Source organism: Tamandua tetradactyla, chromosome 1, assembly GCF_023851605.1.
Source record: "Tamandua tetradactyla isolate mTamTet1 chromosome 1, mTamTet1.pri, whole genome shotgun sequence".
Taxonomy (NCBI): Eukaryota; Metazoa; Chordata; class Mammalia; order Pilosa; family Myrmecophagidae; genus Tamandua; species Tamandua tetradactyla.
Genome location: NC_135327.1, coordinates 148,241,019 through 148,251,335, shown reverse-complemented (window position 1 = coordinate 148,251,335; position 10,317 = coordinate 148,241,019). Strand labels below are relative to the sequence as shown.

The following is a 10,317-nucleotide window of genomic DNA, read 5'->3' as shown; positions in this document are numbered from 1 at the left end:
ACAAATCTCACCTTCTCAATGAGTTGAACCCTAACTACCTTATTTAACACAGCCATCTGCTGTTATTGCTCTAGCACTCAAGATCCCCCTTATTGTCTTCAGCATTTCATCACTCAATAGCGTTTACCACTTATAATATATAGTTTTACCATATATTACGTTTATGGTTTATTACCCTTAAACCCTGTTAATCATTGTGCTCCATGAGGGCAGAAATCTTTTACTGTTTGTTTCCTAGTTTATCCTCTGTGTTAAGAATACTGCATGGCACATACTAAATATTTGCTGAACGGCCAAATGAATGGATAGCTACAAGAGAATCTCTGCTACTCCTTGTTGCCTAGATAAACAAACGAACAACTCTCTTGTGGATTCTTTAGGGATCTAGGGGTTTGCATCAGCTTCATTGCTGTGGATTTGGAGAGACGCTATCCTGGTGAGCCAAGGAGCTCTCAATCCTGCAGAATAGACAACTGCTTCTACCATGCCTAGAAACCTTTCACCCGAGAAGGACCGGATTTCCCTGTCACTGGCCATCAGCCCCAGTTAGAAGAAGCTGCTTGCTTTCTACCATATGATTGTTTGCTGGCACATGACAGAAACCAAAATCCAATCTTCATGTGTTCTAACAAATCACAAAATCATGAGCCAACAAATTAAAAATATAACTCATTTAAGGGTACTTAGGAGAAAAGACCAAGTTGAATATCTAGTATAGGATGGCCCCTACTGAAATAGCAGTGGGAAAAAAAAGGAAAAGAATGTTACAAAACAAAACAAGCAGAGAAAATTGAGGACTTCTAGGCAAATTGGTACCAATTGTAATCAACTTCTTTTAGAAAATAATAAAGGAGGGAATATTTCCTTATCATTCTATGAAGTCAGCATTATCTTTATGTCAGTACATGAAAAGAAAACTAGACAGATATTCTTCATGAATACAGATATAAAATCCCATAATCAAATTTTAGCAAATCAAACCTGACAATATATTTAAAATATTATGCTCCATGACCAAGTCACAATTATCTCGGGAATACAGGTTCATTTAACATTCAAAAAGCAATCGATATAATTTGCCATATTAGCAGGCTGAAACAGAAAAAACATAACAACCACAATAAATGAGAAAAAAGCACTTCATAAAATATAATATCCATTCCTGATTTTAAATCACTCCCAGCAATCTAGTAAGAGAAGTGAACTTCTTTAACCCAATCAAGAGCATCTATGAAAAACTGACAGCTAAAATTATACTTAATAGTGAAAGACTGAATTGTTACCTGTAACTTCAGGCATGAGGCAATGATATCTGTTCACCATTTCTATTCAACTTAATAATGAAATTCCCAGCAACACAATAAGGTGAAAACTGGAAAGAAAATAAAAAAGCAAAGTTAAATATTCAAAAGGATGAAATAAAATTGCATTCATTCATAGATAACATGATACATGAATAAGTTCCTAAGAAATCTGCAAAAAACTTTTATGTGATAAGTAAATTTAGTGAGGTCAAATATGCAAATATGAGGTCAGTAAGAAAAATTAATTTTATTTCTATATACTAACAAAAGTAAAAATAACATTTACTAGAACATCAAAAATTATATAATTGAGGTAATATTAACAGAATAGGTAAAATGACTGTATACGAAAACTATAAAACATATCTGAGAGAAATTAAAGAAGTCCAAAATAAATAGAAAGATATAATATGCCACTTGGTTGGAAGAATAAATCAAGATGGCAATTCTACAAAATTGGTAACAGATTCACTGCAATCCTATTTGCTTCCCAGTAGGCTGTTTTGCAGAAATTTGAAAGTGGATTCTAAAATTTATATGACATGGCAAAGGACCCAGAATAGCCAAAATAAAATTGAAACAAAATTGTAGGACTTAACACTTTCCAATTTCAAAACTACTGTCAAGGGCGGGCCACAGTGGCTCAGCAGATAGAGTTCTAAGAAATGTAGTACTACTACAAAGAGAAATGTACATGAATGCCACAGAATTGATAATCTAGAAATAAATCCTTGGTCAATTGATTTTGAACAAATGTACCTAGGAAATCAAATGGAAAAAAGATGGTCTTCTTAATCAATGATGCTCAAACAATTGGATAATCATAGGCAGATGGTGAATTTAGCCTCTAACTCACACCATAAACAACAACTCATAGATTTAAGTAAGAACTAAAACTTTGAAACTCTTATAGGAAAATATAGGACAAAATCTTTATAATCTGGGTTTAAGTAACGATTCTTTTATATACGACACTGAATGCACAATCCATGAAAGAAAAACCAAGAAATTGAACATCAGAATTTAAAGATGTTTACACTTTGAAAGATTCCATTAAGGAAATAAAAAGATAAGCCACAGACTGGGAGAAAACATTTGCAAATCATATCTTTTCCAAGGGCTTGTATACAGAAATCATAAAGAATTCTTACAATTCACTACTAAAACAATTTTTAAAAAATTAAACAAGTGAAAAAATGCTGTGGAAAGACACTTCCCTAGAGAATATATATAAATGCAAATAAGCATATGAAATATGCTCAACATCGTTAGTAATTAGGGAAATGAAAATTAAAACCAGTGAGATGCCACTACAAGCAATTTAGAATAGCTAAAATCAAAGGACTGACAATGTGAAGTTTTGACAATATGTGGCAACAGCTAGAGCACTCAGACATTGGAGATGGGCATCACTCTGGGAAAGCCGTGGTACAGAGCAGACTGGTTCTTACAAAATTGAGCAAACACTGATTATATTACTCAGTTATTTCACTCCTAAGAGAAATGAAATCATCTGTCCACACAAACATTTACACTTGAGTGCTCAATAGCAATTTTATTCATAATAGCATAACACTGAAAATGATCCTCAAAGCTCAACAACTGGTGAATAGATAAACAAATTGTCATCATATAATGGAATACCACCCAGCAAGCAAAAGGAACAAACTACAATGCACACAACTAGCTACATGGATAGATTTTATTTTTTAATCACTTTTTTATTTTAATTTTTTTTCTTTTAAAGAACTATTTTCTTGAAAAGTCTTCACACACATTCAGTCCATCCACAGTATACAATTAGTGGCTCACAATATCATCATATCATTGTGTATTGATTTTCGTGATTGTTTTTAGAACATTGCATCACTCCAGAAAGAGAAATAAAAGGTAAAAAGAAAAACTCATACATATCCCATACACCTAGCTCTCATTAACTACTGGTGTTTAGTTCTACCCCATTTTTTTACCCTTTATGCCCCTCTATTATTTATTTATTTCCATTTTTAAAAATATGGAATGCTTCACAAATTTGCATGTCATCCTTGCCAGGGGCCATGCTAATCTCCTCTGTATCATTCCAATTTTAGTATGTGCCACTGAAGCAAGCACTAGTTATTTATTTTTTACCCTTATTCTTCTACTCTTCTGTCCATACCCTGGATAAAAGGAGCATCACACACTACATTTTCACAATCACATGGTCATATTGTAAAAGCTATATAGTTATACAATTGTCTTCAAGAGCTACTGGAACACAGCTCAACAGTTTCAGGTACTTCCCTCCTGCCACTGCAATACACCACAAACTAAAAAAGTAAATCTATGTAATGCATAAGAATAACCTTCAGGATAACTCTTGACTCTGTTTGAAATCTCTCAACCAGTGAAACTTTATTTTATCTCATTTCTCTCTTCCCCCTTTTGGTCAAGAAGGCTTTCTCAATCCCATGATGCCAGGTCCCAGCTCATCTCAGGAGTCCTTTGTCCAGCACTGCCAGGGAGATTTACACCCCCAGGAGTTATGTCCCATGTAGGGGTGGAGGGCAGTGAGTTCACCTGCTGAGTTGGCTTAGAAAGAGAGCACATGGATAAATTTCAAAAGCATTATGCTAAGAGAAGAAAGTCAGACACATTAAAAGAAAAAAAAAAAAAAACCTAAAATTCTAGACAAAGAAAATCTGTACAGAAAGCAAATCAGGTTGTCAGGTTCTGTGGGTGAGGGTCGGGATGAACTCTAAATTGGTACTGTGTAACTTTACAGGGTGATGGAAATGTTCTGTATCTTGATTGTGGTAGTAATAAGCTTTCACATTTTTTCTGAATTTTACTATCTAAATTATTCCTCATGAAGCTAATTTTTAAAAATTTTAAAAATACAATCCACATACCCTTACCTATGCAAATGCTCAATACACAAACTCTCATCATCCAAATCCAGGAACCAAATGAATCCAATGGTAAGGGGCACGTGTGCTGATTTAAATTGCAGTGCTGGGTTGGGCACTTAGTGCTTACTTGGGTTCTGCTCTTCCTTACACTGCCACTACTTTGCTTTCATGGTCTCACGGTTCAGCTCTGCCTGGAAGTCAGGTCCTCGGCTGAAGTTACCTCTACTGTGGGTGAGTCAGTGGTTTGGAGCTATGTACCCCGGAAAAAAAAAAATTTCTTAAACTTGATCTATTCCTGTGGGTGTCAACCCTTGTAAATAGGACTTTTGATGAGGTCACTTCAGATAAGGTATGACCCAGGATGGATCTTAATCCTATTACTGGAGATCTCATAGGGCAGGGCACAGACAGAAAGGAAAACCTCAGAGAGAACAGCCAAAAGCTGAAAGTAAATGGAACCTGGAAGAGAACAGAGAGGCCAGAAGAGGCCACCAGGTGCCAGAGGAGCCCAGGACCAATGACCACTGGCTGCCAGCCTCAGAACACCAGTCTTTAGGAAGATAACTTTGCCTTCATGATGCCTAGATTTGGACTTCTCCTAGCCTCAAAGTCAATAAATTTCTATTAAGTCAACCCCATTGCATTGCATTTCTTCAGCAATGAGGAAACTAAAACATGGGCATGTGGCCTTCTCCCAAACAGCTTCTTCTAACAGCTAGCAGCCTTTGGCCTGGGAAAAATTTAACATCTTATACAGAGTTTTTTTTTAAATTTCTTGGATTCTCTGTAATTTCCTCCTAGGAGCTCCAATAAAACTTTCTCTCTCCAACTGAAATTCTTCACATCAATGTTGTCTTAGTATATTTTACATTTATCTCCTGTTTACATTCATCTCCTCTGTTGCATTGTCCCTTGGTTATTATTTCTGGTGATTATCTTTTGTGGTCTCACAGTGCTTTGGTACAGTGGCACTGACCCAGTAATATTGTAGAATGATTCGTTTTTCAGTGAAAGCGATTTCAGCGTTTTTCTTTGTGGGTTGATCTAGTATTCAACAATTTATCTTTAAGAACTTCTTCCTATGATCTAAGCTATTTTTGACAGTTGTTTCTGTTTGATTCATATTAAAGTCAAATTCCATTGTGGATTAGAGAGAAGAAAAGTGAAGAGAAGAAGAAAAATATGAGTGTGTGTATTTTCCTATTTACAAATTGTACTATATACTATGCATATCTAATAGATTATGAATTGAGACCATCCATTACAAGATTTCCTCTTAATATGAAATTATGAGTGTATTTTGTTATTTTTTCTCCGTCTTTGCCTCCTATCTTCCTGTTTACCTAACAAAAGAAAACAATTAAAAAATTAAACAAGACAAAGCCACCCTCATCAAACTCATGTATTAAGGACATCCACACTTGTAAAATTCATAAGCACTAAAATATACATATAAACTTTAGAACAATACACATAAAACTGGGTGACAGAACCTTTTCTTTTACATCACTACATTCTTCACTACTCCTATTTTCTATTTGATGTGATAGGTTCTCAAAAAAATTAGTATTAATTCAACTTGCTAATATTGAGGTCTATAAATTTATTTATACAACTTAAAAAAACAACTATACACAAGACACCTTAAAATGTTCTAGTCAGTCATGATAATACATTTCTGGCTGAAAGTCTAAAACCCAGATATTTACCCTCTTAGTAGATAACAGTTGTATTTAGATTTCCTTTAAATAAGAAGGAGTATAATTTGCTTTTAAGGACAAACACACTTCTTAGAATATGTGAAGCAGTTCCACTTGAGCCCACTCTGAATAAAGAGAAAAAATTGCATTTAAGTGCAAATACCAATATCTGAAATAATAAAATCCATGCTTGCTCAAGTTAGCAATCTCTCATTTCAGATATCACAGAATGCAGTGAGTCTTTCACAGTCTTACATTTATAATTATCACCCAGTGAATGCATCTGATCTCCCAGATCAGATATTAAAGTTCAAATTTGACAACTCACATTTCTTTGTGTCTATTTTGGTACCATTTCTGTGTCAACTATTCAGAATTTCCAAGTAGAAACTGATTGTGCATTTGACCCTTTTACATCTTTTAAAGACAGGAAAAATAGTTAATACAAATATAAAAGTTTTAACTAAATTATTTCTCTATCTTGTTGCCCAGAATTTTACGGAAAATCATAGAAACCAACAAACAGTACACCAAAACCATTGATAAGTATCTTATTAGTTCTTTATATTTAGATCACAAAACTGGCATGCTGAACTTCAGCCCTCTACTTCATCGAGAAATATACATATAAAAGGGATTTTTTTTGCTACATAACTTTATAGCAAAAGCCAGTGTGGTAGTTAGGTTCAGATGTCAACTTGGCTAGGTGAAGGTGCCTAGTTCTATTGCTGTGGACATGAGCCGATGGCATGTGAACCTCATCTGTTGCTGATCGGCTACAAGGTGTGCCCGCTGCAATGAATGATGTTTGATTTAATTGGCTGGTGTTTAAATGAAAGAGCTTAACATAGCACAGCCCAAGTAGCTCAGCATATCTCATCTCAGCACTTGCAGTTCAGCCCAGGCCTTTGGAGATGCAGAAAGGAATCACCACGGGGAAAGCTGGAACCCGAGGCCTGGAGAGAAGGCCAGCAGAGATCACCTTGCCTCTTCCTGCGTAAGAAAGAACCTCAGTTGAAAGTTAGCTACCTTCCCTATGAAGAACTAATGAAATTAATCCCCTTTTATTAAAAGCCAATCCATCTCTGGGTTGTTGCATTCTGGCAGCTAGCAAACTAGAACAGCCAGTTTGAGCTGAAATCACACAATGAAAAGTATTTCTATTGAATAATTTGCTAGTCAATTAGCACTCTCAGCCTGTTTAGTTAATGATGTTCAAACAATGCGAAACGTGTTGTCCAAGAAAAATGCTACTTTTTAAACAACAACCCAAGTTGCCTACTTAAGGAATACTCACTGTGAAACTGACCCTTCAAGAATTTTCCTGATCTCCAGGGAACCTCAAATCCTACCTGTGCTCACTTAGTGCAGGACAATTAATACAACCTATTCGAAAGCTTAGTCAATGTTTCACTGTGATTATTTTTAAAAGTTGGGGACTGAAACAATACTCTCACAAGCCAGGCCATGAACCTGATGAACAGTCTTTCTGAAATCACAGGCACTGTCCCAGTCCAACTGGTTTAAACTGAGAGGCAGTTCTCCAAATAGTCTTACACTAGCTGATGCCTAGCAAGGACTTAGTTATCTATTTTGTACTGCATTACTTTGACCTGGAGATCAAATTAAAGCACATAAGAAGATGCTTCAAAAGCAAATGGTAAAAAAAAGGAAACAAATCCTGTTTTAGGAATTATAAGATTTTAATGCTAGAGATAATGTGGTTCAACCACCTCTTTTTTACAGATGAACAAACAGAAATATGATAACTTAAGAGTTATCTTCTAAATATGTGTCTATGTCCCTATCTAGTTGTCCCTTAATGTGTTAAAAAATAAAACTTAGGAAGTTAAAGGAACAACTACTTGTATTCCACTGTTTTGTGGGTGAGGGAAGAAGGCAGGGCTTCTGCTATGCACTTCTTCTTTTGTGCAAGGTGTTGACAGGGGTCACTCAGTGGTATTCAGCTGGTGGTGAGCTGGTCTGGAAAATGTAAAATGTCTATATTCATAAGCCTGGCACCTGGACAAGGAAACTGGAAAATGCATACAGCCTCACCTTTCTTCTCTGTGTAGTATCAGAGCTCTTTTGAGGATCTGTCCCAGGAAACATGTTAGCCAGAATTATTACATGGAGGCACAGGACTTCTGAACTGGCTTTCAGTTCTTTCGAAGACTAGGCCCAGAATTAAAATAATATGCAATACTTTATTAGTGAAAGTAGTCATATTCTAGCCTAGATTGAAATGGTGGAGAACATGAGCTCTTAATTTATTAGAATGACTGTCAAAGAATTTTTGCCATTGTTAATAAACCACAATCCTCTCTCTGTCCACACTTTATTTATATTTATCCCACATGCAAAATATACTTGGTTCATGCCCAAACCCATGTTTTATGCAATATCAAGCCTGACTTTGACCTGAGTTGATTTCTTAATTTACAAGCTTTTGTTGGCTAGAAAGCCTGTCCTGGATTTCCTCTATTTCTTCAAATTTCAACTCAAAAATGGTACAGTGTCTTTTTTAGTATATCTTTCAGAGGCCACAAGAATCCAGTTGGCCCTTTGAAAATTCAACCTAGAAATTTCCTTAGCTAGATAAACAAGCCATTAACAAGGGTCATCTTTAATCCAGCAATCAAATATATTTTCCTGACTGTTCTTGCAAACTCTCATCTACTTCAAGATTTCACTATCAGTCTCTTTAGTTCTTTCCAGTTTTTACCCACTGCCTGGACCAAGTTTTATTAACCATGCTTTCAAGCTTCAGTAAAGCGGTGCTTTAACATCTACAAATGCTCCCCCAATTAACCAAGCCACATTAATACTCCTGTTACTGCTAGACAATTCTGGCCTCAGCCTGCTTATAAGAAAACAACCTCAAACTTGCTGTAAGAGGATCGATGCATTACTGTTTCAAATTCTGATGTCTTGAAGGTCTACTCAGGTTTTCTATTTCTTCTTGAATCCATGTGGCTAATAAGAGACAAAACAGGAAAAATTCTTCCCCCCATGGACTTTCCCTTTTAGTGAGAGGTAGAGACCAAAAACAAAGATGCAAGAATAAATAATACAGGATAGAAGGGTAGAGAACACAGAAGTCACAGTGTCAATTTTTATCAAATGCAAAGGGATGTCCTCTTTGATTAGATCATAGTGGAGCAGAAGTCTGAATAAGGATGTAAAGGTAATCATGAGGATTTCTGGAGAAAGAGTATTCCAGGTGGAGGAAATAGTCAAAGGCAGCATGTCTGACATTTCCTAAGAATGGCATAAGTCCAGTGTTATGTGGTGCAGAGTGAGGGATGGGGGTACAAATGGAAAGGGGTGGTATGGGGAAAGCAGAAGGGACCAAATCCTAAGAAGCCTGGCAAGGCAGAATTTATTGTGTGGAAATGGAAAGTACTAAGAGTTTTGAGCATGTGTGTGGCACGATTTGTTTTTGGAAAGAATAGAGAGGTCACGTATAGAAGCAAAGAAGCCTGGTTTTTAGCCATCACACTAAACCAGAGGAGAGATTACTGTGACTGAGAGCAGGACAGTACTAGAGGAGATGGTGAGAATTTGTTTAATGCTGGAAGTATTTCGAAGATAGACCCCAGATGTTTGCTAGGTTATTAGTTCAGAGTGCTGCTTACTAGTAACAACCTAGGTCAGCTTCTCAGTTTGTAATTCCCTAGGCTACGTAGGTAGTATAAATTTGAATTTTAAATTGGTAGTAGAACATATCTGTGGTTAGGTATTCTGAGGGAGGCTTTTTTTTTTTCTTTTAACTTCCCAGATCCCAAGCTCAATTAAACCACTTCCGGTTTCCTTTCCTTTTTTAGGTCTGCAGATTTCTTCTCCTATTTTACTAAGAGTGCAGAGTAGTGCTTTGAGGATACAATTCCCCAGGTTGGCAAAGCCCAAGGGTTTGGATCCCCACCCCTTATCTATTCACTCCACTCCCAATCCCGGGGCTGTTAAGATCTCAGATAGGGGAAACATATCAAAGAAGTCAGGATTCAGAATTAGTTTATCACCACAGCTCACCCTCCTATTCCTTAGCAAGAGATTTTTCATTACCTTATTGTCACTGAGTGGGTAGTTCACAGAATGTTAAACCGTATCCAGCATTCCTAGCAGTTTGGAAGTAAGAGGGTTTCTCCGGTTATCTATTCCAATAGAGACAGAGACATGAGTACAACATTCATATTAAAGTAAAATAGCATGTTCTGTCTGCACTCACAATATAAGTCAACCAGTTGAAAATTATTGATGCTACATGACAAATTTGATTGCTTTTCTTAAGAAATGCACATTCATTTCGGTGACATACATACTATTGCTCAGCACCTATATACTTAACAATTCTTTAGTTCAAAACATGTTTTCTTTTATATTGAGACTTTCCCTTGTTTTCCTATTATCTGGGTTAGTGCA

At 36.1% G+C, this 10,317-nt stretch overlaps 1 non-coding gene across 1 annotated transcript; it reads right to left on the bottom strand.

Annotated features, from left to right (window-relative positions):
* Positions 1-3,312: 3,312 nt before the first annotated feature.
* On the bottom strand, positions 3,313-3,414 carry LOC143653116 (U6 spliceosomal RNA). The gene has a single exon (XR_013161110.1). It is a non-coding gene; the product is annotated as a U6 spliceosomal RNA (small nuclear RNA).
* Positions 3,415-10,317: the final 6,903 nt, after the last annotated feature.